Source organism: Columba livia, chromosome 13 (genome assembly GCF_036013475.1).
Source record: "Columba livia isolate bColLiv1 breed racing homer chromosome 13, bColLiv1.pat.W.v2, whole genome shotgun sequence".
NCBI classification, from domain to species: Eukaryota; Metazoa; Chordata; class Aves; order Columbiformes; family Columbidae; genus Columba; species Columba livia.
The window spans coordinates 4062501-4082500 of NC_088614.1; the positions used below are offsets into that span (position 1 = coordinate 4062501).

The 20000-nt window shown below is 39.0% G+C and overlaps 3 long non-coding RNA genes across 8 annotated transcripts in view; 1 reads left to right on the forward strand and 2 right to left on the reverse strand.

Annotated features, from left to right (window-relative positions):
* Positions 1 to 12180, forward strand: part of LOC135575305 (uncharacterized) — a 12910-nt gene extending 730 nt beyond the window's left edge. Inside the window, exons 2-3 of the long non-coding RNA XR_010465799.1 lie at positions 7655 to 7796; positions 11820 to 12180. This is a non-coding gene — a long non-coding RNA (uncharacterized LOC135575305). The remainder of the gene's footprint in view (positions 1 to 7654; positions 7797 to 11819) is intronic.
* Positions 1 to 13323, reverse strand: part of LOC110360461 (uncharacterized) — a 33448-nt gene extending 20125 nt beyond the window's left edge. For 2 of the 6 annotated variants that reach the window (XR_010465795.1, XR_010465797.1), the window contains exons 1-5: positions 12242 to 13323; positions 10478 to 11508; positions 8169 to 8328; positions 5356 to 5417; positions 1859 to 1907 (exon numbers count right to left, since the gene is read on the reverse strand). This is a non-coding gene — a long non-coding RNA (uncharacterized LOC110360461). Of the gene's footprint in view, positions 1404 to 1858; positions 3448 to 5355; positions 5418 to 8168; positions 8329 to 10477; positions 11509 to 12241 lie in introns of all 6 variants that reach the window. The other 4 variants (XR_010465794.1, XR_010465796.1, XR_002416368.2 and 1 more) reach the window with 3 other exon arrangements.
* A 4610-nt stretch (positions 13324 to 17933) lies between these two features.
* LOC110360336 (uncharacterized) overlaps positions 17934 to 20000 on the reverse strand; it is a 29404-nt gene continuing 27337 nt past the window's right edge. Inside the window, exon 7 of the long non-coding RNA XR_010465792.1 lies at positions 17934 to 20000. This exon is cut by the window's right edge and continues 1748 nt beyond it. This is a non-coding gene — a long non-coding RNA (uncharacterized LOC110360336).

The following is a 20000-nucleotide window of genomic DNA, read 5'->3' on the forward strand; positions in this document are numbered from 1 at the left end:
TATATATACATACATAAATCTGGCTCCCTCTTGAAAATGTTCTAAGCAGTCTAAGTAGCAAAGAGAGGAGTGGGAAAAGGAGGAGTGAAATAAAACATTTTAATCAACTTTGTTGCTATAAATAGAAGTAAAGGACCATTGAGAAACCAATTGACATACTTTCACACTGCACCCCTAAGTCCTCTAGAGAACTTTCAAGATTGTACCATCACATGTGGTGGTGCGAGCAAGGAGATGACTTTTTGTGCATTCTTTGCCTCGTGATGTTATTTCCATAAGAAAAAAGTGGAAGTTGAAACTGTGGCAACTTGCACCGACCCATGGGAACGCAAACATCTATCTCCTGATAACACAGGGAGATAATGCACGTCACCACCGCAGCCAGCACGAGGACACTTGTCCTCACTCATTCTCTATCCACTCGATCACATTCCTGGCCACACTTCCCTATCTGTCCTTTCAACACCCTCCAGACACTCCTCCCCTGAAGTGCACAACTTGCTTGTTCAAACAGAACTGGGCAGCACAATTAGCCTTTCCTTGTGGCAGCTGAAAAAAACCTAAAAGCTACTTAAAACTGCTATTCTAGAAGGTCAGTTTTTCACACCCTGTTAGAGGAGCAGCCTTCCTTTTCCTTTCCATATGGAGTCTGGCTGTTGGCCTCCAGCTAGTCTGTCCTCCCACAAGGCAGAAACATGGAGTTACACTCAGTCTGAAATCTGGAAACCACCCAGAGAACAGCACATGTGCAAGATGCCCTGTTTGCCATCCATTATTCTATTGATAACTTCTCCATTCTCTTGAAACCATACTGCATCCTATTTGCCAAATTAGCCCAGTTTCTAACATCACAAATAGCAGTGGAATGCTTATTTTTTTTAATTCCTTGACATTTTTTCTGGATACAGCCTCACAGCAAAAACATTCCATTAATGCTTTGAGTGGTGTTGTAGAGGAGCTGGAAAAAATGCTGAAAAAAAGCAAATACCAACAAGAAGAACTGTGTTTTGTCTTCTGCCTGGTCCAAGAGTAGAGGATGGGAACAAGGGAGAGACAAGTGGAAAAACCCAAACTGAAAAGATTTCATTTTGCAGAAATGTATTTTTTTGAAAATAATAACATTGACAGTCAAGGGAAAAAGAAAACACTTCACCTATGCAATCTTCTTTTTCAGAAAACACCTAGTAGGCTCTGATTGCACTGAATTCCTGATAATTCAAATAAAATTGTGTTAGATCAAATTTAATGCTGACACCAATTAGCTTAGAGCATTTTTATATTGGTTCCATTCAGCATTGACATTATAGCTGTTGAAAATGTGTTAGTTTTCAGGTGTTTACCAGTGATTGGTATTGCCCATTGGACTCCAGTGCAGGGAGAGCTTCTCCTGTATTGGACATCACCTAAAGTGAAGAGGGAATCATTTGTCTCTGTTTCCCCCTCAGATAATGTCTTCTGCTCCTTCCCTGGAGATGATACCTTGAATTAAACCATTTTTCTGGCAACGAAGAACCAACCTAATGCCCACCAGATTCACAAGGGTGGATTTCGAGGGGTGTCAGGAGGGCCCTGGATTTCTCAGCTGGGCCACAGAATCTTTGCTTTCAGCTGCTGATTTTGTCTTCTTCTAAGGGTCTTCTTACCAATGAATTTCCAGTAGGGATACAGAGTTCACATTTTTGACAACAATGTCACTAATCTTTTTAGTATAATTTTTCTTTGAAGAATCTCCCTCCCTCCCCTGCCAGCCTACTACTATTTATCACTTGTGTTGTGGCTTCTAGGTAGTGTTGCACACAGCACAGTGAATTACTCTGATATTCATCTCAAGAGACAAGCAATATGATTTGTTACTTACCTGGTGCCAGGATGGATGAAAACCATGAGGAATAGGATACACATTTTAACTGGGGAAAAAAAAAAAACAACTTAGAAACAAGTAATTATTTCAGTTAAACCTTAATTAGATGTGCTGTTGTGGCACATGCCAAATTCCTGGACAAGCAAGAAAAACAACCCCCAAAGTCTAATATCATAGGAAGAAACATCTTCACAGATATGAATACCCTTTTTAGAACACATTTTGTGGGTGCAGTTCGAAACACTGTGCTTTTCTTATATACAATTGAATACGGTGACCAATTTTCACAACACAAATTATGCTATCAATTTACAGTCACTGCTCTAAGAAAGGTATTTTCCTTGCACACCAGCTATAAAAGTTAAGTCACCTAAATTACACAGATTGATCTGCCTGTGGTAGAAATTGCAATTTAAGCCTTATTTATCTGAGACTATGCTGTTGCACCTGTTCTAACCTCTAGACAAATTACTACGTAATCCGGTGTCTGCTAATAAGGCATTCACAGACTCTAAAACTGGAAATATAACCCCTTTTGCCTAAAATCCTTCAGACCAATCAACCCTTAGGAAACACTCCTGGAAAACAGCTCTGCTACATAACTCAAAGGTCAGCAAGCTGGAGGGAAAACATACATTGTGTTTAAGGGCAGTAAAGGAAGAGAGACCTTTAACTAAATAATAACAAATGAAGAATACTAGCTGATCCAGTCTGCAGAGACATAATGAAGGATAAAAGTATTTTGGGGGGCTGATGGCAGAATACTCCCTTTTTATTTGTAGCTGGTGCATAGTTTGAGAGCAGCCTGCAAGCAAAGCGTACCCTAAAGAGAACAAGAGATCAAGAACCTGATTTGTGCTCTTACAGGAAGTTCCCCGACAGTCTTCAGACATTGTCTTGGTAGCACACATGTCAGTAATCCAAATCAAAAGGTAAAACCCAAGAGTAATTTTGGAAGGGGTCATATATGAATTCAAAACACTGCAAAATCCAAGGGTGATCACTTTTGCTGTCAGGGTTTTTGTTAGGATTCCTCAGTGTGGGGGAAACAGGAATTTAATTTCTCTAAGTTCCACTGGTGGTTTCTGCCAAGCCAGCTTGCTGGACACCTCCTGGTTAAGTCTCAGGTTGAAGCACAACCAAGGGAAGGGCTTGGCTGCCAGAGCCACCTCCCAACAGACACTCTGGACACATACAGTGAGTACACACATTTCCAGAATATGAGACCTCCTGGCCTGGAGGCCATGGTCAGCAGGAGCGGGTGACAAAGCAGGAGCCTGTGGTGCATGACAGCAGTCAGGGCAAATTAACAATTGCCCACTCTATTCACAAAGAGAAAAGAATGGAGCCATTCAAGAGCAAATCCATCTGTCCCTGGGAGGGTTCACAGGAGTGTCACAGAAACCTCACGGTCAACAGTCTCCAAGTGCTGGCACACAGGAATTCGGCACCATCAGCACGGACACTTGCTGCTTGATCCGCTGGCAGAAGCTCTGCTGTCAGGGTGCTGTTTCCATGGCCTGTGTGCTTCCAGGCTGAAGAGGACTTGAATCTTCTTGAGGGCTGAAGGTCTCCGTAAGCGCTACCTTTGCCAAAAAGCAATGGGGGAAACAAGAGGCAAGGCAAGACTCTTGCCATTATCATCACAAAGTGAGTGTTTCTTGGACATGAAGGAAACAACTGCTTATTTAACAGACGACCAGTTACCATATTTCCACACCAAAGGCACTAACAACATAGGTAAGGAAACAGCATTAGAACATTATTAGGAACATAACCAGTGCCTTCTTTAAGTCTTTAGATGAACCTGCCTGTGTTCACAAACTGTCTAAACAGGTCTATGAATTAAGACAGTGAAACATAAGCCAGCTCAGTACATCTTATGTCTGCATTAGTTGTGATCACTGGGACAACTCTCAACACACAAATCACAAGTAACTGCATGCAGCGATGTCTGCCCATATTTGCAGAATGTGGGACAGATTTGTGGAGCTTGATCTACCTCGGCCATCTCAACAGATGATAAGTCACATGCTAGAGATAACACATCAACTATCAACATGGCTATGTCGGTGCTCACTGGGGCTCAGAAGAGAGGAAGACAGTTGCTGGGAGTAGTGACCTCATTTTAGCACCCAAAGGAGTGTTACCACCATTTTTTTCACCTTTCCCATCCTAATTTAAGAGAAACCAAGTTTAAAAAGCCTAGAAGAATGCAACACACCCCTGGCCTCCTTCTACAGGAATAGTTTTCGAAGAGTCCAGGAGAATCTATGCCACTCTGTGAGTGGAAGCCAGCAGGCACTCTTCATAGCCCATATGTATATTCAGAGAGCCCCGAATGAAGTCCAAGGCCAAGGAATTCTGGGCATGCACTTTTTTCTCCAAAGCAGAATTAATATTGCTTGCCATTTAGGAAACGCAAACTTATTTTTCTACCAGCCTTTCTAGTTCCTAGCATAACTTGTGAGCATGAGGTCATAAGCCTGGGGAAAGACAATGAAAACCTTCTTTGGTTCCTCTTAGGTCACGTATCTCAAATTTTTAATTTTTATCTTCTAACTGCTGCCAATGAGTTATGATAACACATATTGAGAAGGTCACTTAGGGGTTACTGTGCCACTAACTGAGAAAATAAATAGTGGTGTATCAGGCCATAGAATATATATGAAACAATAGTCGTCTTCCATCTGAAATCTCTATGGATTCAGTATTTTCCTAGCGTATTTCCTCTCCTCTCCAAGAACTGAAATCCAACCCCTCCAAATAAGTTAGGAATTGTTATATACCATCTTCAGTCTAAACCAAAAGGACTATACTAAATAGTCCCGTGTTTGTTTGGTTTTTTTTTTTAAATATGAAAAACCCAAGACTCATGCCTTGCCTTTTCTTTTTTCACTCCAAGATTTGCTTACTAGTGCTGGCAAGATATGTAGCGAAGTGAACTAAAAACTTCAAAGTGTGATCCTGAACACTAGCAGCAGCATTACAGTTAGTCCTCAAATAGGTTTTTTGGGAACTTTCCCCCTGCTTTGTATTTCCAGCAAACCAACTGGTTTAACAGGAGCAGCTGATCCATTCAGTCAAAATGTCTATCCACATCTGAGGAGGCCAAAGCCCAGACATTTCCCAGCTATTCACACACAGTCCTACTGTGTGGGATTGTAAATTCATATTAAGGAATATTTTTGTGGGGGGGTTCCTGTTGTGGGTTTAAGAGCTTTTGAGAAGGGTTGTTGTACTGCAAGAGCTTCTTGTGGGGCAACGCGATGGAGTCACAAAGATACACAGACTGCGTGCCACAGTACTATCATAAAACATATTTTTTCAGCAGTTATGGCTCCTCTTCTAGTCAATAAGGAAAGGCAAGTGCAAGGCTGATGCAAGAGTAACTCATCACCAAGAGGAATATTTAAAACTCACTTTCACAAAGGATGAGATTTAAGATAGGGTGGAATAAACATTGCCAAGGACACTAAATTCCAGCTGCTTACCCCAAACTGGCTGCTACAGCTCTTGAGTATGTCTCGCATTTTTCACCATTACATGGAAAGAGCTAATAAAAAAAATACCAATAATCAGAACATAAAAGTGTATAACGAACATAAAATAACACATTTTTCTTTCTTAATGTTTCAGCTGTCTGAAGAATAGTTTTCTGGTGTAAAAGAGATAACTATATATCTTCTGATTTTATTGGCTGCAGATTAACACTAATTATCATAAAAAATTACTACCACTAATAAAAATTCTATTATAAGTTACTTATAGTAATCTCTAGGGTACTATACTTAGCTTAGAAAAGATCGTAATTACACTGCATTACAGGGAGAATTTGTTTCCTGAAGCAGCTTTAACACTGTCTGTTTCTTTTAACACTTTAAAGTTGTTGGTTTTCTTTTTTTGTTTTCCTCTTTCCCTTTTCAGGTCAAGTGTTGCCTGTTATTTTCACTATGCAGGATGTGATTTTATCCCAGAATAATGATCCATCTCTGTTGCAAGTGACGCAAATGAAGTTTTAAAATCACAAATATCTGGGTGGGTTTCACCTCCCGAGGGGGTTAGCGCGTCTCAATGGAAGGATGCATAAAAGGGAAGACCGAACACTCTCCGCCCAAAGGGAAACACATTCTGTATAAAATTGCTGGAAGCTAGTGGGTGTTCACAAAAAATACAATGTTCGGATTTTATTTGACAAGACAACAATTGTTATTTTCCCTTTTAGATACTTTGCGTTTTACCATCTGTGAGGTTGATGACTCTTAAATGACCTTAAACCACACTGCTGGTAACGGCAGCGGTTACAGGCAAATGTGGAATTGTGTGCACTACCTGCATTGGACTGAACATCAAATGAAATGGCTTTACTTTGATAGCTGACGCTGTAATAAATAACCTCAAAGTCCAACTAATTAAAATAAAATTGAAACAGTGGCCATTTCTTTTCGAAAGGTTTTCAATGCTTCAATAGCAGGGCTAATCAACATCTTAATTAACAGTCATATAAAATGAAATAGCCCATTTGAGTTGCTTTAAAATAGACAACTTATTTATGCAAAGACTAGTGGCATATTAATGGCTAACACTAAGGAAAAAATATGCCTTTGAGCTTTACAGCTTCCTTTGCAGCAAAGGATTTGAGAACTAAAGTGTGAAAAAAGCGTATTACAGTAGTTAATTTTATCATAGACATGAACCAGAGGCACAAGCGAATGTGGGAAAGTTTTGTGGTGAGTTTTGGTTTTCTAGTTAGTTCTTCTTTTTTTTTTTTTTTTTTTTTTTTTTTTTAATGAGATTAATTAATCAAAGTAGCCTCATAATATTCTTATTCCATTTAAAGTTAAGCTCTCAGGGTTTAGTCCTGGGAGACACTGACCACACTGGCTGTGATCCAATAAAACAGTTTATTACACGCATCATCCCACTGAGAGCAACTGGAGCTTGTGTCCATGCTCTTTGGTTTTGTAGGGCCCTGCTCAGGACCTTGCAGGACTGAACCTCTCCCTGATCCTAAAACGTGCCCGTGCACTCAGAACTGACCCAGGCAAACAACCAAAGGGCTACTCATTTGAGTAAGCATTTCCAGGATCAGGTCCCAAATGACTCATCTCCTCCAATTAGTCTGCTTCAGGTTCTATCTTAAAATAGCTTTCATTTACTAACATGTGCGAGAAAGGAGCGGCAGGGAGGAATTACGTTTCCTTCCCTAATTACTTTACTTTTGTTGACATCTTGGAATAAGTTTTTACTTTCAGAGGAGAAGACTTGATTTACACTACAGAAAGAGCACGGCAAGCATGAGAAAATTATTTGCCCTTCCTCCTGCCAGGCATCCATTTCCTTTTCACTGCTGCTAACAATGCGCTAACTATTTATGCATTTGTCAAAGGATCCCAACATAAGAAACCTATATTTAAATCACCTCACTACAAAGTGAAAACACAAGGTAATGATTCAGACTCTATTTAAGTAATAATAATATTTGTACAGACTGCCTGGCGAGCGTGCTGGTAGGTGGCAGGAGCTCAGTACAGTCCTGAAGGGTCAGCAGTAACAAGAAATCTGAAATAGCATTTAATTTTCTTCTTTAAAAAATAGCTTTTAATTTAAGACCCTGAAATATGCACAAGAATGTGTCATTTCCCCTGATTAAAGCCTGATTTCACTGCATTTTTCAATGAAGCTGAAAACGAGGCGGCTTTATTTACAGAAGGAGATTCAGGGGGCCTTGCAAGCACCCAAGACAGAAATTTATTTGTCTACATGCAATGAGTTACTTTGCTTATTTTGCAGGTTTCCACCCTCAATCATGGGCTAGAACTAACTGGAAGCCAGGCTGCCCAGCCCAGCGCTGAGGACGGGAGGAGGTGGAAGTAAACCGGGCCGCCGGCTGTGCAGAGCTGCTGGGACTGGGGCGCATCGGCACGGTAACGAGGTGATGCGCCGTGTGGCTCCACAAACCACATAGATCCCTCTGCTGTCAGCCCTGCTCTTCTCACTAGCTATGTATTGGCATAACCTCACCTTCAAAAATTTAGAAATCAAATATTTTAACCATTTATATAAAGCCCACTCATATAATAGAGTCAATGTGTCTTATGCAAACAACCGTATCTTTCACTGGATTCTTGAAAGGATGGACCAAAACACTGATGCTTGTATGCCCCTCGTTTTGGCCACTGAACAAAGCATTTTGTACTCAATTTAAGGACAGATTTGCAAACTGTTTAGGAAGGCTGATTGGTAGAAAGAACATATTTACGCATGGAATGAGTTGCTTCTACCTGCCTCCTCCAGCAGCACTCACCTTTTGTTTTCAAACTGGATAACTTCAAACAGTCTCAAGTACCTGTTGTACCCCTAGGTTGTCTGTAAGTCTGACCCTCTAAAATCCAGACTTTTTGCAGCAGATGACAACTGCAGATAAAAACACAGACCTGCCAAACTCCTCCCCGTCTCACCAAGAACTGTAAAAGCAACAAAATAAGCACAATCACTCAACCACATAAACACATCTAAATGACAGTGCTAACTATATTGGCAGAGCACCATTTTGTTAGCTCCTGTTCATGTCCTCTTCTATTTCTGTTTTCTATGCTGCAATTATTTAGATTACCTTTTTCTGTATTCCTTATGATGTTCAATTTTCTTTCTCAACTTTCATAAGGTACAAGGGGCTCAGGACACTATAATTCTTCAGCTAAATAATAGCAACGTGTTAATACTGGTGGGCAAGAAATGTAATAGAGGCCAGAATAGCTTTATTAGCTATCAAATCTGAGCTCGAGAGTGAATGAATACTTTTCTTTTCTTGGTACAAACACTCAAAGCCTTAAGTATCTTATGAGGTTTAAACAATAACTGGAAGACTATGAACTAGCAGTGATTCTATTAAAGCTTTGCCCCAAAGGAAAATTAAGACTTATTCTCTTCCTCTTGTTGGGGAATTAAGCACTTCAATACCATGTGTGTTTTTCACTTAATGCATATATCAATATACTTTTAAAAGCATTATTTATAGCAGGAAAAGCTGTGCCTGGGCAAGATAATTCTGATTAGGTACATACAGCTTATACAAAAGTTTGTAACCCTGGTTCATACCTGGGTACTGGTAGGTAAGTTACACAGCAAAATGCTTTATCTTTTCACCTGACCAAAGAGAAGCAGCAAATGAAACACATGGGTAATTCAAAACACCGTTCATTTTCCAGCAGATCAAATACAACATGACCTAATGCAATGGTCTGCAATAAACAAACTCTAATATGGAAGAAGCAGGGAGAGAAGTATTTTTCTTGTTCTCTCAGGAAAAAAAAGACACATATATCAAAATCCCCAAATGCTAAAAATATCTTATTGAGGTAGGTACTGACTCTTTAATGGACTATTAATTCCTTCAACTTAGTTTAGTTTCCTCTAAGCATTTTGCAGTTAGCAGTACAATGCTATTCATGTGATGTGAAAACCCATCCTGTTTAAGAAATGTTACACAAGGATTTTACATCACCAGTTTTTTTACCCGCAGTAAATCACAGTGATATCAACAGAAATCCTGACAAAAAGAAATCCCAACCCTCCAACACGATGCTTAATTGCAAAATACAACCTGACTGTAAACTTATTCTTACTTCAATCCAGTTAAAACATTGTGTAACATATTTCTAAATTTTTAAGTGTGAATTTCCCCAAATCATTACTTTACATGTTAGAGGAAGAGAAACGTAGGAGCGATTCCCTCTGGAGCCGCCCTGGTGCCCAGGTAAGAGTCTGACCCGCTACAGTGGAGCGGAGCTGCACATCTTGCTGTGAACTCCTGTAGAACATCTATCGCTCGCTTCTCCTTTGGATGTAATTTTATTATCTTCAGAACAAATCTGCAGAAATCTAGCTAAGCTAACAACACCAACAGGGCCTTTGTTTTGATTGCTGATTGAAAGATGTTATATCTGATTCTGATGCGCATGAATTTACATTGATCCGCTGTTACGCATGGTAATCGGAGGCAAGGTGGGACCATTCCCAGCTTTGCTGGAGCTGAGATCCTCCCAGCTGCTTTCTACATAATGCAAAACAAATACATTAGCTTGTAAGAAGTGGAATGTTTTGCCAAGGCCTCTTTCCCATATTGTTAATTGGCTGAAAACTCATTAGTTTTCAAGGGGCTTCCTCAGCAAGTTGGGAGTCACATCCCATGTCACGCCGTATAGAACCCCCGAGATTTACTCTGTGAGCATGTGCCACTTGCTTCCGAGCACCCGCCTTCATGCCTAGCTTAGGCTTCATTCAAGTTTTGCACCCTCCAGCTTTGTTTGCTTCTTACCAGTTCTTGTCTTAAATGGCCCAAGCAAAGATCTCAAACTTTATTTACCTTGTAACCTGTCACTGTGATAAAAAAACTAAAGCCTTTTCCAACGTTCAAGGAAGAGACAAGACTTGTTTAGTTTTCCCTGGCAGCTACTTCTGCTTTGCAAACCCCATTCAAATGCAGACAGTTACTTTTGAAGACTGAGAGTAGGTGTTAAATTGAGATTATGGTAAACAGCAGATTTCTTTGGTTGGTGAAGAAATTATTTCATGAAGACACAAGAGAATTAAGCAGAGTTTCATGTCACTTACTGTATGTGCTGATCAGAGAGTGAATGATGAGTTTCTTGCTGTGGACAGCTGCTCTGTGGAATACTGTGCTGGCTTCAGCTGGAAAAAAAATAATCGTGCTTTAAAATGGAAAAAAACACCCCAAACTTCTTAGCCCTTTTGTGCAAAAAATAAACAGGTCTTTCTTGCCAGATTTATTATTCTATTTACGTGCTGCCTGAATGTGTCTAAAAACAGTTTGAAATTTTTTTCTTCTGTATCTCATTTCACTATCACTGTGACAGCTTGCTCCTGTCAAAGAGAAAAGACCATCTTTCTCTTTATTATATTCACCAATGCTGAGATCTAGGACTTTCTTAGTCTGAAGGGAATGCCACTTTGGTTGATGAGGTCTATATCATTCTAGCTATGTTGGGTAACAAGTTATGAGTATGCACAAGAGATTTTAAACATTACTTCTATAGCGTAAAAGAACAAGCAGGTGTTCTCCACAATGTTTTATTTGGTACTGTTAATTAGTGTTAGCAATTATAGCTTCTGCATGCTACTTGGTAGTTATACTTAGTAGACAAAAAGGCAAATGCTACAGATCAGATTTCCACGTCTACGTTAAAAAAATAAGAAAATGGAAGAAGGGCTGAACTTTCCTGAAAACAGCTGGTGTTCTGGTGGGGGTCCACTTCCTCCTGGTGAGCTGGAACTAAACTTCTGCCAGGCAGACAACGTGCAGCTTGGGAGCTGAAGAGCACGTGGCCTCTCAGAGACGCCAATGGACAAGTGGGAGAAGAGCCTGAAATCTTCTTTGACCACAAATACAAAACTGTCCATGTTTCTCCTCTCCAAAGCAGGGGTTGGATGGCCAGTGCTGTGCAGCCATCGACTCCCTCTGTTGGCTGCACCTCCGTCCTCCGTCTCACGGCTTTCAGATGGCACGCACAAGCTATTCCGAGCAGCACAGACTGTCAGCTGCTTATCTGGTGTATGATGTGACGAGTGAAGTGCCACATGGTTGAACACCAGGAAACATATTGCTCGCTTTCACTATCAATGACCTAGAGGGAAGAATATGCGAGAGAGGAAATTTGCGGTGATAAAGTGGGGCTGGGACTGTGAAGCAGGTCTAAACAATGAAAGAGCTTGACAAAGAAAGTGACTTCAAACTTCCAAGATTAAATGCTTGGCCTATACAAAATAGGGCACTGCCTATTTAACTTGAATAAAATATGAATAGACAAGGCTAGTGCAGCAACATGATCAGAAAGTAGAATATGAAGTTTTAACAGGAATTAAAAAGCTGACATTTACAGAAGTGAATATCTTTCTACTTGTCAAAACTCCTAGCAAACCCCGTGCTTTCTCCTAGGTTTTCTGCATCATTATGCACATGATGTCACTTCTAATAATGAAGTTCAAGCCAGTTTCCAGCCCTGGGCACACAGAGTACACGTGTAGAGAGCTGACTTCTGCAGGACCATGTCTCCTCATTGCAAGTCAACCAGCATCTGAGCTCAGCCTCAGTTCCACAAGGTGAGAAACAGCTTTGAGTACACACAACCAGCCTTGAGCATAGGTACAAGGGAAATTAATGAAGGAAACACCCCCTCCTGTGCCCTAAATTGCTAATTTCAATGCACCCACTGCATCAGGGCTGTCTGAGAGCCCCCAGCCCAGTGTCATTGCTAATGTTACAGCTAATGCTGTTATGATCAAATAATATTAATAACAGGACTTAAATTTATGTCATCTTGGAACTCTTGTATTTCTATTCTGCATGCAGCCACTTACCTTATAGAGCAAATGCTGCTGAAAAACATATGAATGTTCAGAGACATCTCATCCAACGCAGAATCATCCAGCCATTTTACTGGGGAAAACAGATCAAGGAGGGGAATTTAGGTTGAAATCAGAAGAATATGATCCTTACTCTGTAGAAAAGCTTTTTGTCCTATATAATCAAAAGTGCTAGCAGAACATCATATTCAAATGAAGGAGACACTTGGGCTTTCTATTATCCTCTGCTATGTAGTTATTAAGTAGCCATATTATCACACAGCTATGCTCTCAAATCTATTAAAGGGGCTTCATCTAAAACTTGGAACCCACCAGGAGATTAGGTTATCTGAACCTATATCATGCACTGAATTTGTTCTCTGTAGTCAGGGTTCAGAACAGAGGCTTAATTTTAAGGGAAATCAAATTAACCTATACTCAAAACTAAATGCTCTCTGATGCACTTTACTGATTCTGGTTTAAACCAAATTTCAATGTGGTTCTGAAAAGTGGCTATTGCTTTTGAGAAGTGTACTTTAGGACGATTCCGATTTAGCACAAACAGGTTAAGTCCATTTTCAAGTATTTTCTTGCTACTGAAATTCCTTACTACTATTTAAAATATTAGTGCCACATTTATTTCCTTATACTGAAAAAAAATAAGGTGATTAAAGCAGAGGAAGATAAACATCTTCCTTTGCCAGTAATGTGGTTTCATTTGTCCCACAGTACCATCTTTTTTCTTTGTTAAAATGGTATCTTCTAGGCATGTACCTTGGCATATTAATAAAAAATAAATTGGAGGTTGAGGCTGATTAAAACTGAAATTAAGCCTTGATCTGGCATGTTATTTTGATTGGGTTTTCAAAGTTCACATAGATCTAGTTCCAACTCATGTTATGCATGGTATATATCTTCTTGGTTGAACAATTACATTATTCTAAACAATTATATTGTTATGATACACATAATGCATGGCTCCTGAGCATTAAGTTCTTTAATGATGGCAGACTGTAAAGTGGTGCAGTTCACTTTTAAAAGGTCATGTATCTTTTTTCAGTAGATTAACATTTTATCTTTTAATGGTGTTAAGAAAAGGTCAAAGATTCTAACAGATGGAATATGGAAAGCTTCTATTGAAGAAGATCAATGTGTTAAGCATCAATCTAAGTCCAGAAACACAGCCATTTAATGACTGTTGTTCTTGTTTCATTTTAAATTACCACTGTCTTGACTGTTTGAATGCTAAAATTACATTTTCATATTTAAAAGAAATGGACCATCAAAATCTGACACAGATATCTATGTTTGTGTTGTATTTTCAAGAAAAATTCTTAATTGTACAAAACAAGAAAAGTTCCCTAAATAATTAGCTTACCCTTAGGCTAATGGCCTGTCACTTTGACATCCAAATGAACGCAGCAGAATGATCCCCAACAGCAACACGGAAGATAATTTTATATTGGTTTAACTGAGTAAGTTTGCAACAATTTAAACGGATATATGCTCTCAAGTCAAGTCTCCTCTGTGTAACGTGCTGTTGATATTTTAATATAGGTGGTATTAAACTTATGATGATATTTTTCAAGAAGGACATATTCAGGTGCTGGATCTTTCTGAGAGTATTCTATTATCATTTTTAGACCCAGATTCCGTTAGAGAATAAAGTCTAAGCGTTTCAGTTGTTCCAATAACTTCAGAACTCAAGGGAAGAAAGTGCAATGTGTTTGCAGGAGACTGTAAGCTCCTCTGTCTACTTTTATAAAATAACTAGTATGACAGAGTAACATGATTGGTTTTCTGTGTGCTAAAGTAAATACAAATATAAGAAATAACAGTAGGGGGTCAAGCTGCTTTGTAGAAATTCATCAGACAGCTTCTAAAGATTGGCAAGCTTATGTGTCTGCAGTGTGTATGTGCATTTTTCAAATTTACTTGTATTTCAAGTTCCTATTATCCCCTTGAGCCAGGCCTGCTCCCCACAAAAGGGTTTCAACAAGGTAAAACTCTAGTGGAATTAGGGATTCTCCCCAGGGTCCTTGGACAGAACTGCTATTCAGCAACAGGAAGTGAATTTGCACTGAATTCTCCATCTTGGCTTACGCGTTTCTACATTTTAGGAGCAAATACACTCTGCAGATACGACTCTTTGATTGCTACACATGAGAATAAAATGGCAAGCATTGGGAGTCAGCTGGATCTTGCTGCCAGTGTTGTTCTTTCTTAGGTAAATGCATAACAATATTTTGATAAGCTACTAAACAAACTAAACGAGATTCAGAGTTTACAAGGATATCTATATTTTCAGAAAAATTACTAAGCAATATTAACTGGATGTATTTAAGCACAATCCGTCCACACACACAAATCAATAAAATATTTGTTGCTCAGGCCACGATAGCTAAAGGATTAAAAGACAAGTTCAAAGAATTGCCTGATATTTTGTAGTTTAGCCTCATGATAGGAGGAAGCTTAAAAACTTCCAGTTTCTATTATAAGGCAAGTCAAGGCCACTTTTTAAATGTTTTTCAAGGACTTTTCATAAATCCCATGCTGCATAGAGTTTGTCATCTTCTATGTGCTGGGACCTAGGAGGTAAATAGTCCTTTACTTGGATATAAGGATCCATATAGTTGCCTCCTATACATCTTTTTCACTCCGTGCAGGTTGGACAGAGAGTTCTTACCCTTCCAGTGTGAGGAAATTATCCCATTTCTCACAACCGATCGGAGAAACTGAAGTTTTCCTCAGAACAAACAGTATGTTCAAAACGGACTGTGTAAAGTATGAGGTTTTGCTTTTATTTATAGATATTTACTTTAGAATTGAACTGCACATACCAATGGTTGTAAGTGCTATCAGCTTCACCATTAGTTAAGACTGTTCTAAAGTAAAACCTCGTTCTAGTTTCCAGGTGAAGAACAGGCACATCCTGAGGCCAATACAAGTTAACTTTTCGGACTAGTGGAGGCAGAAAATTCCCAAACTGCCAAGAGAAGCTGCTCCTTCTCTTCCCAGTGCCAAGGAGGTTTCAGCAAAGGGGCTGGTGTTCATTTCAGATACCACAGCATGGTTTTACAGTCACTGTCTTTTGGGTAGGACAGTCTTTGGGAATTCAGTAACCATAAATTCTATTTCAACATTTACTGCTTCCAACACCCACAATAAAGTTTTGAACTAACTAAACCAGCTGCCAGATTTCCATCAACTTCAGTTCTACTGGATCTGAAATACAGCCTCACAAACAGCTCCGAAAAGGGGACAATTTCAGCACAAAAAGACAATGGAAGTAAGCAGCAGATGCTGCTGGCTGGCTGATTATCTAGTAGCAATTAGGAACTTAGGAGGTTGGCTTAAAATTCTCATCTCAGTAGGTGAAATATTCAAGCAAATCCTTGTGTTCCTTTACTTGCTGTAACCACTACATTTTAAAAACAGAACATAAACCCAGATCATCCCAAGTGTCACCTTGAACCTGAGAAAGACACAACTTCTCTCTCTGGGTTAGACAAGCTCAAGCAACAAAGCCAGACACTGCAAACATGCTAAAACCAACAGTCAGTCCATAACTCCCTGTTTCACATTTGGGTGGCATAGGACAGCCAAAGGAGAAGCCTTCACAAGCCTTAGAACAGTTTGGTGGGAAGAGACCCGTCACTGCAGGGCAGTGCCACATACTGACCGCTCATGACGGCGGGACAGAAGATAGCTCCAAAAGTACGATAGCTAGCTGGACCATACAAGAAACGGGCTCTCTGCTTTATTCTAAAATTAGTGGTAACCAACGACAAAAGCCGTAATATTTTCCCACTACCTTCAGATAGTCAGAGATGATGTACACACAAGAATCAAGTTTATGAAGCCAGAATGCCACAAAATTACTACTCCAACCACAAACTCTGTAAGTCACTGCAGGTAAAATGTAAGTATGGAAAAGTATGAAGTATTGATTTACTCTGTTTCAAATTACTATTTAACTGTGGTGTTTCCACAGGTGGTATAGGATCTGAGAGATGGCATGTTTCCTTTCTGTGTCTACTCAGTAGCAGTAGAGGCTAAAATACATTCCTGTAAACAGCTCTAGCATGCTGGCATTCTCCCTGAATTTGCACAAAGGTAAACACACAGGAGCCTGAAAAAAGAGTATTAACGTATACAGATTAAATGGACTCCAACCTGCTTTCTCTCCTGTGTCTTTGCTCTACAGAGCTGGCAAGAGCAGCAGCAGTAAATACTCAGGTTTTGTCACTTGAGTCAGCACATATAATTCTTCATACACGTAGGAACTAGCTCTGCTGCAGAAGAAAATACCATTTTCACAATAACTTTTCACAGTGGAACTGTGCCTTAAATCAAACAAGCAAGAACTGAGTCAGCTCAGTGGCAGAGCAACAACAATTTGATCTGCTACGTGGCAAGCTTTGGTTTGGAGATACTGAACAATTCTTCATCCCGGGCCCCGGGCTTGTAAGTATGACAGAAGATGATGCAATGTGTTCTGACTGGGAGAAAAGGAACAGTCATACCTCTCTTGAGAAACCCTTTGTGCAGAAAAATTTATTGTGTGCCCCCAGGTGCAAAGGCTATGGATGAAATGCAACTCAATAAAGACAAGCCAAGGTGTTTCCAGAGAGCTAATGAACATTTTTGTATTTGCACTTAGTCAGATAAAGCAGTGGTTTCCAGTTGAGCAAGGAGACAGCAACCACATGAGTATGATTGGTACGTGATAACAAATGCTCCCAGAGTTGTTTTAAGCCCCATGTGTTGTTTTTGTTTGGTAAAAAGATAATCTTATTAATGAAATCTAATCAGTACTCCCACCTTTATGCTTCCCTTACTTTTTTTTAATGTCCTTTTTGAGAGAAGCTCTATTTCTTTTATGATGGTCACCCTGTCTTTTAAGCAGAGTAGTAGTTTTATAATTTCTACATCTACAGAGCATAGTCCTGCATACTCTTTACTTCCCATTCTATAAAATGTTAAGAAAGTCCATTGAGATGTGCAGTGATTTTATAATTTTTGTGTTCTGTTTGATTTCTGTGTTCAAGTGCAGCTGATGAGATGCATAAAAGAAATGGCTAACATCTTACTGCCTGCTGACAGAACATCAACATGAGCACTAGGAATTCGTAACACCTACGGAAAAAAGTGTTGCATATATGCAATGACACATGAGAGAATATTTTCAAGGAATGCCCCTTACAGCACCCAGTCAAGCTTCTGAAAGGATTATTCATTATAAACCATGCTGGCTTGATAATGAATTCTGATAGAGCACGTGATGTTAATTCAGCTATTCTTTTCTCTTTTACTTTTGGATTTTAAAAAAAAAAAATATATATATATATATATATTTTTTTTTAGCTTCTGAGTACTTCTGTGATCTGATTTCTTACACCCTGCAGGGGACAGCATTGGGTAAAGAAAAGTAGAAATCATATGATAAAGATGCATTTGCTTTCAATTATCAAATTATACTTTGCTAATTGAGATACAAAAAAGTTGTGTTTTTTTAAAAATTTTTTTAATTTTTTTTAGGTTGTCACAAATCCTCTCTCTCTTCACCCTTAAACTCTACTGAATTATTAATCAAAATTATTTTGGTCACATAGTTCATTCCGCTATCAGTAACGAGAAAGATTTCCAACAATTCGTTGTTGTCAGCGTTACTAAGGAAGAAGAAACGCTGCACAGTATTGTTATAACTTAGGACTTTCTTCTCACGGCAGGCTGTGTAACACTGTTTTTCAGCACCCTCTGTGGTGTCAACATCGGTATCAGTTTGCAGGGAAAAAAAAATTGCTTTTATACTATTGTCCTTTCATTAGAATATATATGTGTGCGGACACAGACAATCCCATCAATTTTGTCTATAAATGTGCATGTAAATGCAAGTCGAAGTGTTTGCTTTTATTTGCCTCAGCCATTGTTGCAAAAATAAGGGTGTTTCCTCCCTCACAAATAAACCCGCATTTAAAAGCAATACTGCAAAAGGTAGATGGTAGCCTTGTTTATTTTGGACAGATGCAAAGAAGTATCTCTGAACTTCTGCCAGTGATCAAAGGAACTGATGATGTAGAACAGATTCATGGGCCATGTCCTATCAGCCTGCACTTTACCCGTCATCCATCATCCAAACCCTAAGCCTTTTTCTGAGTGATGATTGCACCCTAAACACATAAAATTAATCACCACTCTAGCCTGGCCAGGTGTCTTGCCTCCAGAAATTATCTCATTGCAGCAAAAGAACTGCTCGAATCTGATATCTGTACTGTAATTTAATTTAAAGAATTCTGCATAGTAACACTAAGATTGATTTACATATCTGAAAAGTTTCTAGTTTCACAAAGCCAATATAAATTCTTGGAGAAATATGTAATTGGAAAAAAAAAATGGGTTGATCATAAAATCAGGGCATCTGAATATTTATCAGCTCCTGGAATTTTCAGTTGATGCTTTCTACCATGATCGTAGCTTAACATAGGATTTAAAATGCAGTTTGGAAAACTAGAGAGGCCAAGTGTTTGAACCAGTATAAATTCAGCGTTGGACTTTTAGCTGGGCAAAACAGCAGCTCTGGGAGACTAGACTTTATATAAATACTGTCTATTTTGTTTTTCAGAGTGTATAGCTTTTATGTTTATGCATTTCTTCTTTCCCTCTTCAGAAAAGAAATTAAACAGCAGAAAATTAAACTATTGCATGCACAGAAAGGCAACAGAGAAATTGTGGCTAAACCTGACAGTGGCTAATAAATTAGGTCAAATATATCCCATATTTGTGAAATGCAGAATTAAAGACACGCAGGCCCCGATGTACCGCAGCTGTTCCTCTGCACACGAGCTCACGGGTTCCACCCAGAACACACACAGCACGCCTGCGTTTCACACAACTAACAACAATTATAAGTATGAACACGAAAATAATCTCCACCTAATAATAAATGGAAATAACAGGATACTTCCAATATGCATATTAACAAGGAGATAGAAGTCGCTTCTTCACTATAAATACACGGCCTAACTCACAGGCAAATTCTGCTAGTGTTCTGCTTCACTTCTGGATTAACTGCAAATCCTAATAATTTGCTTTTAATTGGGAGCTTAGCTCCTATATTAAATTATCATAGGAAAGCAAATGTGCCTCAAAGATGTATTATTAAAATAACAACAACACAATATCCTAGTTTAAAAAAATAATTCAAATATCTTACTTGCTGTAGAACCAACAAGAAGAAAGCATCTGAAAAATAAAAATCTTAATAAACAGGAAGGTAAAAAAGGGGCCATTAAATTACCTTAATTCAAACAACAGAATCACTGTAGATTTCAGCTGTGGTGCTTCTACATTACATGGCTTCCTCTGACAGAGAGCAATGCATATTTGGGGTGTATTTTTTGCCCTGTACTCTATTATAAATATGCATGTCTCACTGCCTTCTTGTCTATAATAAACACTACCACATAGAATATAATGCAAAACAAAAGGAAACAGAGCATCTTTGTGGTCTGTCGTATCAATATTATCATACGTTTTTGTCTTCTATGTTCAGGGCTCTTCAAAAAAACAAGAGGTGTGTTAACCATGTGAAATCACATGTTTTTCTCACCTAAATGGTGAAAGTAAGTCTCCATAATGCAGAATTACATAAAGATTTATGTGCAGAGTCATGTAATCCCCATGAAAATCAACTTGTTGTGGTACACAAATGAAGCAGGCTCCACAAAATAGTCTGACATTTCTAACTAGTATAGATATATACTGGAGGGGG